Here is a 12,219-nt window from a genome sequence, read left to right as displayed (position 1 = left end):
TTTGAGCTATTAACGAAAGAACGTTTTAAAAAGTCGTAACATAACTAATGTTCAAAATGTCAATTGCTTTCGTCTGCTCGTGCATGGACGCGTGCTCTTGCATGATGCACCGTGGTGTTCTTTAAAACTCCTCCGCATTACTTTACTGGGTTCCGTAGCAAGTCGTTTAATCGTCTTAGCATTGGGAATGTCTGTCGTATCAACAAATCGATTCGTGTGCCTTATAGATGACAATACCAAGCACTGTGGTCTGAGGAATATGAAGGGCATGGAAATGGCCTAGAACCGCTCGGCCACACCGGCCGGCGGAAGTTTGTGTTTCGAGGTTAAATCTGATCTGACAAGTGAAGATGGAAATAATAATCTCATATTCTTATATAATCAAGGAACAACGTTTATGAGGATGGGAAAGTCATCATGGTAGACACCAGCAACCGGTTAAGAGTGATGTGTGTGCAGGAAAAATAGGCGAGCAGCTAGACGTGTAGGCCTTCCTAGCCCGTGCAGGGGAGGTGGTAGCGCCGTCCGGAAGGCTGCCCTGTTTATGCGATATTGAAGGGATTGCAGGTGAGTTTTAGGTTGCCTGACGAAACATTGACTCATTAGCACGTCACTAGAAGCCCTTGCGTACTTCGTAAACGTTCTGTCATGCTTAAAAGTATCAGAACGACCTGAATGGCGTTCCACCTAATTTGGGTACAGTCCACGATACGGTTGGTTGATTGTTTTGGGGAAGGAGACCAGACAGCGAGGTCATCGGTCTCATCGGATTAGGGAAGGACGGGGAAGGAAGTCGGCCGTCGCCTTTGAAAGGAACCATCTCGGAATTTGCCTGGAGCGATTTAGGGAAATCACGGAAAAAGGATGGCCGGACGCGGGATTGAACCGTCGTCCTCCCGAATGCGAGTCCAGTAGTCCACGATAGGTAGATGTCTTTCAGATCCTTCAGTGCCTTTGCACTACAGTCCTTAGGCTATACAAAATGGTTACCGCATAAGACCACTAGAGAATACTACTCATAACTACAATCAATCCGTGAGTAAAGTAATAGCACGATATTGCTAATACATGAAAGGAAAAAAAGTCGCAACACCCAAAATAATTAATGTAGAGTAATGAAATACGGGAATACATTTGTCAAGGCAATATATTCAAGTGATTAACATTGAAAGGTCACAGGTTAACGTAAGTTCGAGTTAAGTCATTGCATATGTAGAATACAGGTTCATTGATAACCTATGTGACGGACGGAATATTGAATGGAAGCATGCAAACGTGTATGCTTTACGTTGTACAGGAGCCGGATATCAGTTAATGGGATGGAGCTCCATGCCTATTGTACTTAGTCATTCAATATAGGGACGGTTAAAGCTGTGGATGGCGCTGGACTTGTCCTCCAGTGATGTCTCATATGTGCTGTATTGGATACGAGCCTGGTGATCGAGCAGGGCCAGGCAATACGTCGATGCTCTGTGGAGCATGTTGGGTTAAAACAGCGGTACGTGAGTGAGCGTTATCCTGTTGGGAAACACCCCCTGGAATGCTGTGCGTGAATGGTAGCACAACAGGTCGAATCACCAGATTGATGTACAAATTTGCAGTCAGGGTACATGCGATAATCACGAGAGTGCACCTGTTTCATACGAAATCGCAGCCTAGACCATGACCCCAGGTGTAGGGCCAATGCGTCCAGCACTTAGACAGGTGGGCTGCAGGCCCTCAGCTGTCCTCGTCCTAACCAACACACCGAGACACAACCAGCTTTCATCAGAAAACACAGTAGACCCCCAGCCTGCCCTCTTACGAACTCTCGCTTGACACCACAAAAGCTGCAAGTAGTGGGTGATTCAGGGTCAGTGGAATTCATGCTACAGGGTATCTGGCTCGGAGTTATTCTTGAATAAACCGATCTGTAACAGTTCGTTGTCACTGTGGCACCAACAGCTGCTCAAATTGCTGCTGCAGCTGCAGTACGATGCGCCAGAGCAATAACCCGAACCCGGTGGTCTTCCCTCTCGCTAGTGCCACGTGGCCGTCCAGGGCTCTGTCTGCTCGAGACAGTGCATTCTCGTAACAACCGCTGCTAGCAGTCACGTACAGCGATTATGTTCCTGCCAAGTCTTTCTGCAGTATCGCAGGAGGAATATCCAGCTGCCCGTAGCCCCACTACACGACCTCCTTCAAATTGAGAGAGGTGTTGATAATGGCGTCTGTCTTCTTAAAGCATTGTTGACTGACGTCAACTCACCATGTCCAGTCTCAAAGATAACTCAACACTCACAACAGTTACAGCGTGTATTTAAATCAAACCTGATTTGCATCGCCAGAGTGGCGTTACTGGCGGCACTCTCACTCGACTGCCGCGAAATCTGGACACACACCATGTTTCAGGAACAAGTTGAGCAACTTTCGTTTGTGCAGCACAACTCCCCCTCAGCGTTGCAATTTTTTTCCGTCATTGCATTAGCAAACCTTTTATCAGACATGAGACTGTCTGTAACGCCTGTAAAATCACTTTATTTCAGCGAGTGACATTCCAGACATCTTACTACACTCATTTGTGTCTGAGACAACTAATACCCGTATCTCTGTCACACATTATCATTCAGTAACTAGGTTTTTTATGCATAAGCGATTCTGGGAGAATATCACGACTCCAATTGTTCCATTACGATTCGAAGTAGTTTTTCTTTCTAAATGGTATTCCAACTACTTACAAATCGTTTTTGGTGTGTCGAGTGGTTTAGCACCAACAGGTTAATGAACGAACAAGTTAAAAAACGGGATTGATAGCGGCAAGAGCGGTATGGAAACCTCAGGGGCAAGAGCTATCACTATTAATTTCATTGTACTCATATTTGCACCTCGATCTATGTGCATTATGAATGTCACATATCGTCCTTCTAATCTAGCACGAAGTGACACTACGTATCTAAAGCATTCACGTGTAGCTGTCTGAGCACATGTATGAATTTTCAATGATGTGACGATTTTTGTTTCTCTGGGTTTGATTGAAACCCACCACCTACAGACATTGCTAACCAAGCAAAGATTTCGTGTCCAACCGACACCCAGTCACGGTACCGATCGTCATTGGGGGCGTAAGGAAAGGTGAAATATCGAAGTTTCCACTAGTATCAGTTAGCAAGTGTGAACTTAAAAAGAAATGGCCAAAATTTTTTTTTTACCGCTCTTGGACTCCTGTTAACCACCTATTGTTTCTGTCAACTAACAATTTGTGCGCATTCCATAATGTCATGTTTTGTGATGGACGTGGATTAGAACCCAGCACCTAATCAGATCGTTAAGTGGGCACAACTAGATGTTAGATATCAAATTTTTTTTAAAAAACCAGAAACAAGATGTTGGAGCCTGAATTGACGGTACATTTTCTTTGTCTGACTGTGATTCGAAGCTGGCAGCTACCACCATTGTTTTGCAGCCATGAATAGAAGATAAATAGCGATTGTTTTTTCTTCAGTCTCCAGATGTGCATATACTAGCGGATGAAATGAAATGATTAGTATTTTAGTGCCCGACAAGGACTCGAACATAGGTACGTGCATTTCCTGGCGTCCTGGAGGCGTTTGTGATCATGGGGAAAACAACGAAATTATGGAACTGTATCGTTCCTAGGGGATCATATCCCCCAAGAAATGGGAGATGTGAATTCGCATCTCAGTGCAAAACCAAAACTTGCGGTGTTTCATATACAAATAAAGTAAGAAATAAGTGCTCTTGACATATGTCGATTGGTTCGTTTTGTAAAATAAAATTTCTAGTGTAGTGGTGACACAGTTTGGGTTTGCCGCGATTTCCACTTCTCCCATGGCGCAACCTCAACTGATTCTACCCCAGTCGCTTGTGAGGGACATGTTCAATGTGGATTCTAAACCACGGAGCAATCCGACGTCATTTACTTGACTTTATCAGAACTCAAAGTGGTCTGGTTTTGTGTGATAAAAATACAACGTGTAACAGGTGTACTGAACAGACTGCCTACAGTATGCTTGTGCGTCCTGTGTCCTGTACTAGAGTACCATTCTGCTGTATGGGATCCTTTTTTTGTCATCGGTCTTCTGACTGGTTTGATGCGGCCTGCCATGATCTCCTCTCCTGTGTCAGCCTCTTCATCTCAGAGTAGCACTTGACTTGCAGCCTACCTTCTCAATTGTTTGCTGGATATATTCCAATTCCTGTCTTTATCCTGTACAGCTCCCTCTAATACCATGAAAGTGAACACCTTAACAGGTGTCCTATCGTCCTGTCCCTTCTCCTTGTCAGTGTTTTCCACATATTGCTTTCCTCTCCGATTCTGCGCAGAGCATTCTCATTCCTTACTTTATCTGTCCACCTAATTTTCAACATTCGCCTGTAGCACAACATCTAAAACGCTTCGATTCTATTCCGTTCCGATTTTCCAACAGTCCATGTTTCACTACCATACAATGCTGTACTCCAAACGTACATTCTCAGAAATTTCTTCCTCAAATTAATGCCTATTTTTCATAGTGTCAGATTACTCTTGGCCAGGAATGCCCTTTTTGCTGGTGATAATCTGCTTTTGATGTCCTCCTTGCTCCGTCCGTGATTGGTTATTTTGCTGCCTAGGTAACAAAATTCCTTAACTTCATCTGCCTTGTGACCATCAATATTGATGCAATGTTTCTCGCTGTTCTCATTTATGCTACTTCGTTGCCTTTCTTCGATTTACCCTGACTCCATACTGTGTACTCATTAGACTGTTCATCCCATTCAGCAGCCCCCCAGGGTCTCGCACTCTTTGGCTGGATCGTGCTTGCCTACCACAGGGTTCCAACCTTTGCAGCGTTTTTTCCCTTCTGTGCTGCAACTCTATCATCTTGCTAATTTTTCCTCTCCCTTGGGGAACATGTCTAGGATGTTATTGGGAATATTGTGCATTGTCTGACGTAAGAACAGTCTCACCTTTGTTTTTCGCTCCTTTTTCCTTTCTTCGTTTCCCTTCTCTCGTTCCTCCTCTTCGGCGTTTGATGTTCCTCTTTTTCTTCTTCCTCCCTGTGCATTCCTGAAGGCCGACCCACGCATCTGACGCGTAACAGGTGACTGGGTAACGTGTAATTCCCAGCCACAGGTCGAGAGCTAAGGTTCGCACTTGACCCGTTGTACAGGCTAGGCCCAGGGAGGGGTGACTGCCTGAGCTGCAACCTTCCCAAATTGCTGATTGCCCGATTGGTCCCTCAGTCAGATGTTCGGGAGGTATGAGCTGAGATGTGAATAATCACCTAAGGCAGGTGCACCCTCCTTGTGAAGGGAGCCCCCAGTTAGGAGCGCGCCATCAGAGGCGCTGTCAATCATGGGGGATTTTCTCGCGAGGAGTCAGTCATCTTCCCAATTAACGTCTATGAAACGTTAACTTGATGAGGTTAATGATTCGAAGATCCTTCCCACTGCACCACGGGTCCTCGTGGTCTCACGCACTGAAGATGATCGCCACAGTAAATCTGTTTATTATTCAGAAAAATGTTGATGCAGTTGCTGGCCCTGTGAAATCCTGCTCTCTTTTACGGACTGGCACTTTGCTTTTTGAGGCGGCTTCTGATTCTCAAGCTCAACAACTGCTTGCTTCCTCGCTTCTCCACGGCTACGCTGTTCGTTTTGTGATCCATAGAACTTTGAATTCTTCCCGTTGTGTAATTTACACCAGGCTGCTCGACGGTCTAACAGATGCCGAAATTCAATCATACCTGCCTTATGAGGGTGTCATTGCCGTCCATTGTGTAATAAAAAAGGTGGATTCCTCCTTTGTGCCCACCTGCACTCCTTTCCTCACCTTTGACAGAGTGATGCTGCCATCCAAGACCAAAGCTGGCTATGAAATTATCACAATCTTGCCGCACGTTCCGAACCCGATGCGCTGCTACCAGTGTCACCGTTTCAACCTCAATAGAACGTCTTGTTACGCCCAGGCAAATGTGTAACCTGTGGTAGGGATGCACATGAGGGCGATTGTCTACCACCTTCTCCCTGCTGTATCAACTGCAAAGGCGGCCATGCCGCCTCCTCTCGGGATTGTCCCATGTATCTTGGGGAGCAGCCTGTCCAAGAGATTCAGGTGAAGGAAAAGTGCCTTACCCAGTAGCTCGCAAGTTACTGGCTGGTCGTAAACCCTGTGTTCCCTCCTTCTGGCACCTAAAGTTCTGTTGTTGTTACTCCCCCTCCATGAAGGACATGGAGTGTCAAGGAGGTATCGTTGTCCCCCTGTCCCGCTGCGCAACAAATTGTCAAACTTTCACGTCAAGGAGCGAAGCCACCAGCTACAAAACCAGTAGGCAGGAAAGGACAGGAGGAGTACTTCCGTATAGACTTCCTCCGTCCCTCCAGCCAAACAACACCCGAGTCTTCCTCTAACCAGAAAGGCTCGGAGAAGTCCACCAAAGGGAAACGGTCTTCTCCTTCGCCAACTTGAAGATCCTGTTCGATGGTGTCGCCACGTGGGACCTTAGGCTGGCCATCCTCTGTCTCGCCAGTGCGCAACACCAAACGTTTTTCAGCGTTCGACACCACGGACTGACCACACAAGCAAGTTGATGCTTCTGTGGACCCTATGGAACAGGATCCGCCCGCTTATGTGCCCTGTAGAAGCGAATCGACGCCAGCTGTCACTCGGTGGCTGCCGAGTTGACATCTCTACATCTCTTCCTCCTCATGACTGTCCTCCAATAGAACGTTTGCGGCCTTCGGTCCAACAAAGAGGATTTATGGTTGCTTTTGGTATCGTAGCATCCCCTTGTACTCTGCCTTCAGAAAACGAAATTGCGCCCTTACGACCGCTTTGAGCTTACACAATACTTACCAATTCGTTTTGACCTTCCCCCTGAGGTTGGCATTCCATCTCATGGGGGCATCATGTTGCTCATATGTGATGATATTCACAGTCAACCCATCTCCCTGATTACCCATCTTGAAGCTATTGCAGTTCACCTTTCCCTCCCCTGCCTGACTTTCTCCCTCTGCACCATTTATATACCTCCATTATTTGATGTCACCAGGGCAGACTCCCTTCAGCTTACTGGGCAGCTACCTTCCCCATTTTTGCTACTCGGTGACTTTAATGCACATCATCCCCTTTGGGGTTCTCAGATGTGCCCTCTTGGCAGCCCTTCTTAACCAACTTAACTTCTTCTGCCTTAACAATGCAGCACCCATTTCCCTTTCTGACTCCTCCCACACCTATTCCCATTTGTTCCTATCCTTTTGCAATGCCCAACTTGCCCATTGTCTTGAGTGGTCGAGTCTTTCTGACACCTACTCGAGCGAGCATTTCCCATGCGCTCTCCATTTGCTGACTCCTACTCCATTCGTGTGCACACCCAAATGGCAGCTTCACTCCTCCCTGTCGACCTCTGAAGAACAAGATTTCCCCGGTTGTGATGACCAGGTGGACTATCTCACAAACGTTATCCCTACTGCTGCAGAACGTTCCATTCCTCGCACTTCCTCTTTGCCACGTCGTGAGCCGGTCCCTTGGTGAACTGATGCATGCCACGATGCACTTCGTGCATGGAGATATGCTCTCTGTGTTTTTAACCATCATCGTACGATGGCAAACAGCATTCACTATAACCAGATGCGTTCAAAGAGTCATCGCGTTCTTCGGGATAGCAAACGAGCTAGCTGGATTTAATTCACTAGTTCTTTTAACAGTTCCACCTCTTCCTCTGTCGTGTGGGCCAACCTCCGACAGCTCCCTGGGACCAAGATCCATTCCCCCATTTCCGGCCTTACAGTAGCAGACGATGTTATTGTGGACCTTATTGCTATCTGCAACAGCTTGGGCCACCATTTTGAGAAAGTTTCAAGCTTCTCCCACTATCATCCCTCCCTCCTCCATCGGAAACGAACGGAGGAGGCTCGGACGATACCCTTCTCTTCTCTGCATTGTGAGTGCTACAATGCCGCCTTTACTATGAGCGAGCCAGATCATGTTCTCAGTTTATCCAGATCCTCCGCCCCAGGGCTAGACGCCGTACACATTCAGATGTTGCAACACCTTTCTCTTGCAGGCAAGCACGTTCTGATTAACACATACAAGCGCATCTGGGCAGAGAGCACATTTCCCGGACGTTGGCATGAAGCCACCGCCATACCCATATATAAAAAATCCTTTCTCCCAGCTACGACCCCATCTCTCTTATTAGTTGCGTTTGCAAGGTGGTGGAACGTATGATTCATGCCCGGCTGGTATGGGGGCTCGAGTCTCGCAATTTACTGACGAATGCGCAGTATAGATTTCGAGCACAGCGCTTTGAAGTTGACCATCTCGTTACTTTGTCCACCCATGTCATGAACGTTTTTCAATTTGGAGAAGGCCTACGACACCTGCTGGAGAACAGGTATCCTCCGTACTCTTTACACGTGGAGCTTCCGTGCCCGCGTGCCCTATTTCCTTCATGCGTTTTTACAAGATCGAATTTTCAAGGCGCGTGAAGGTTCCGCCTTATCAGCGGCTTATATCCAGAAAACCGGTGTACCTCAGGGTTCCGTCCTGAGTGTCATCCTCTTTGCTATCGCCATTAAATCTATAATGGCCTGTATCCCACCGGCACCTCCAGCATCACTGGCTTCTCCGGATCCCTTTTTCTTGACGATTTTGCCATCTATTGCAGTTCTCCATGGACCTGTCTTACTGAGCGGCGTCTTCATCGGTGTCTTAATCGTCTTTACTCCTGGAACATCGACAATGGCTTTCGCTTTTCCACTGGCGACGCAAGTGGTGTCTCCCCACATCTTTACATATTGGGCCTGTTACCCTTCCGTTCGTTGAAACGACGAAATTCCTGGGGCTCATGCTCGATAGGAAACACTTTTGTTCCTCCGATGTATCTTACCTAGCAGCCCGCTGTACGCGGTTCCTAATGTACTATGTATCCTCAATGGTACTTCCTGGGGTGCCAATCGAACCACCCACCTCCGCTGTACCGGTCCCTTGTTTGGTAGAAACTCGATAATGGGTGCTTTGTTTATGCGTCACCACGCGCATCCGTCTTACGCCATCTCAACACTACCCACCATCATGGCATCCGTTTGGCCATGGGCTCCTTTTACACCAGCCCGGTAGAGAGTCTATATGGTGAAGTTGCTGAACTACCCCTGTCCTACCGCCGTGACTTTCTCATCAGCACGTATGCATGCCGTTTGTCAGCCATGCGTGGCAACCAATCCTATGCCTCCTTCTTTGATGATTCCTTTGATCGTCAGTATGGGGTTCGTCCTTCTTCTCTGTTACCTCCTGGAGTCCACTTTCGGCACTTGCTACGGCAGCTTAACTTCATACTACCTGCACCTTTCCCAGTGCGTGTGAACCCTTCACCACCATGGCTTCGTGAAACGGCCAGTGTTAACCTTGGCCTTCATTCACTGCCTAAGGACACTACTCCAGCATTGGTCTATCGCCTTCAGTTTCACGACCTTCGCATGGAACTTCGCGATAGTACCTTTGTATAGACTGATGACTCCCGGACTGACTGTGGGGTCGGGTGTGCCTTCGTCATTGGCACCCGTGTCTTTCGACATCAGCTTTCGGCACACTAATCAGTATTTACAGCCTTGTATGAGGCCACGGAGTACATCCGGCGACACAGCCTTTTGAATTGTATCGTCTGCTCTGACTTACTCAGTGCCCTTCAAAGTCTATGTGCGCTGTACACCGCCTATCCCTTAGTGCAGCGGGACCAGGAAAACTGTCAACGGCTCACTCTTGGTGGAGTCAGTGTATCGTTTCTGTCTGTTCCTGGTCATGTCGGTCTGCCAGGAAACGAGGCTGCTGACGCTGCTATCAGAGCTGCAGTCCTCGCACCTCCGCCAGCGAGTACGTATATTCCCTCGGTTGATCTGTGTGTTGCTGTCTGTCAGGAGGTGGTGTCCCTTTGACATCGTCAATGTTCCTCCCTTCACGGGAATAAGCTCCGGCTTGCTAAGCCTCTCCCAATGGCTTGGACGACCTCTTCTCGGCCATCTCGCCGAGAGGAGATTATTTAACTCAGCTGCGTATTGGGCACTGCCCTATTAGCCATCGTCATTTGCTAAGTGGCGCTACTCCACCACTTTGTACACATTGCACTCAAGTTTTAAGTGTCCGCCACTTCCTGATGGAATGTCCATTTTTTAACCTTTTACGTTCCCGTTTGGGTTTGCCGTCTGAGTTATCGGCCGTCTTGGCAAATGGCACGCGGGCTGTCGACAGCGTCTTACTTTTTATCCGCCAAACAATATGGCGAAGGCCATTTCCTTTTTAGTTTTGGACCTCCGTTTCTGTATGGTGTTTTTTTAGCCCTTTTTCCGCATGCCTGTTTCTAGCTGTCTTCTATTATATCAGTTGAGACTGACGTATAGTCGTTCTTCAACTCCTGTCTATCTTCGTGTTCTCTAGTTTTGACTTGGGCGCGTATGATCCCAGTTGTCCTTGGGCCATAAAGCAAAACAAAGCCAATCCATTCAGCAGATCGTGTAATTCTTCTTCACTTTTACACAGGATAGCAAAATCATCAGCGACTCTCATCATTGATATCCTTTCACCTTGAATTTTAATTCCATTTCTGAACCTTTCTTTTATTATCATCATTGCTTCTTCGATGTACAGATTGAAAAGTAGGGGCGAAAGAATACGCCCTAGTCTTACATCCTTTTTAATCCGAGAGCTTCGTTCTTGGTCGTCCACTCATATTATTCCCTTCTGGCTCTTGTACGTATTGTATACTAGCCGTCTTTCCCTATAGCTTACCCCTATTTTTCTCAGAAGTTCGAACACCTTACAACATTTTACATTGTCGAAAGCTTTTTCCAGATTAACAAATATATGAATTTGTCTTGATTTTTCTGTAGTCTTACTTTCACTATCAACTGCAAAGTCAGAATTGTCTCTCTGGTGCCTTTACCTTTCCTGAAGCCAAACTGATCTTCATACAACGCATCCTCAACTTTCTTTTCCATTCTTCTGTAGATTATTCTTGTCGGCAACTTGGATACATGATCTGTTATGCTGATTGTGCGATAATTCTCGCACCTATCAGCTCTTGCAGTCTTCGGAATTGTGTGGATGATATTTTTTCGAAAGTCAGATGGTGTTTCGCCAGGCTCATACACTCTACACACGAACGTGAATAGCCGTTTTGTTGCAACTACCCCAATGATTTTAGAAATTTTGATGGAATATTATCAGGCCCTCCTGCCCTATTTGATTTCAAGTCCTCCAAAGCTCTTACGTTCTGATTGTAATAATGAATCCCCTGTCTCTTCTAAATCGACTCCCGTTTCTTCTTGTATCACGTTAGAAAAATCTACCATCTCATAGAGGCCTTCAATATACTCTCTCCACCTATCCGCTCTCTACTCTGCTTTTAACAGTGAAATTCCCTTTGCACTCTTAACGTCACCACATTTGCTTTTAATTTCACCGAAGGCTGTTTTGACTTCTGTGTACGCTGAGTCAGTCGTTTCGACAATCATTTCTTTTTCGATTTCTTCACTTTTTCATGCATCCACTTCGTCTTTGCTTCTCTCCACTTCCTATTTATTTCACTCCTCAGCGACTTTTATTTCTGTATTCCTGAATTTCCCTGAACATTTTTGTACTTTCTCCTTTCATCGATCAATTGAAATATTTCATCTGCTACCCATGGTTTCTTCGCAGTTACCTTCTTTGAAGCTATGTATTTCTTTCCATCTTCTGTGATTGCCCGTCCATTCCTCTTCAACTGTGCTGCCTACTGAGTTAAACCTTGTTGCTGTATCTATAGTCTTAGAGAACTTAAAGCGTGTCTCGTTATCCCATAGTACTTCTGTATCCCACTTCTCTGCGAATTGATTTTTCTGACTAATTTCTTTAACTTCAGCCTAATCTTCATCACTACTACTTTATGATCTGAATCTATATCTGCTCCTAGGTACGCCTTGCAATCCAATATCCAATATCAATCAACTGAAATCTTCCCTTACCATACGGTCTTTTCCTAGCTATGTCTCCCCCTCTTGTGAGTCTTAAACAGAGTATTAGCTGTTACTAGCTGACATTTATTACAAACTCAATCAGTCTTCCTCCACTCTTGTTCCTTGTCCCACGCCCATATTCTCCTGCCCGTATTCTCCTGTAACCTTCTCTTCTACTCCTTCCCCTAGAACTGCATTAGAGTCCCACATGGTTATTAGACTTTCATCTCCCTTTATGTACTGTGTTACCCT

General features: G+C 46.3%; 1 protein-coding gene across 1 annotated transcript in view; it reads left to right on the top strand.

Annotated features, from left to right (window-relative positions):
* Window positions 1-12,219, top strand: part of LOC126482221 (C-type mannose receptor 2-like) — a 76,182-nt gene that overhangs the window by 22,302 nt on the left and 41,661 nt on the right. The gene's annotated exons all lie outside the window — the stretch shown is intronic.

The sequence above is a fragment of the Schistocerca serialis genome, chromosome 5 (genome assembly GCF_023864345.2).
Source record: "Schistocerca serialis cubense isolate TAMUIC-IGC-003099 chromosome 5, iqSchSeri2.2, whole genome shotgun sequence".
Lineage (NCBI taxonomy): Eukaryota > Metazoa > Arthropoda > Insecta > Orthoptera > Acrididae > Schistocerca > Schistocerca serialis.
Note: the sequence above shows the minus strand (reverse complement) of the source record. Positions and strands in the feature narration are given on the sequence as shown.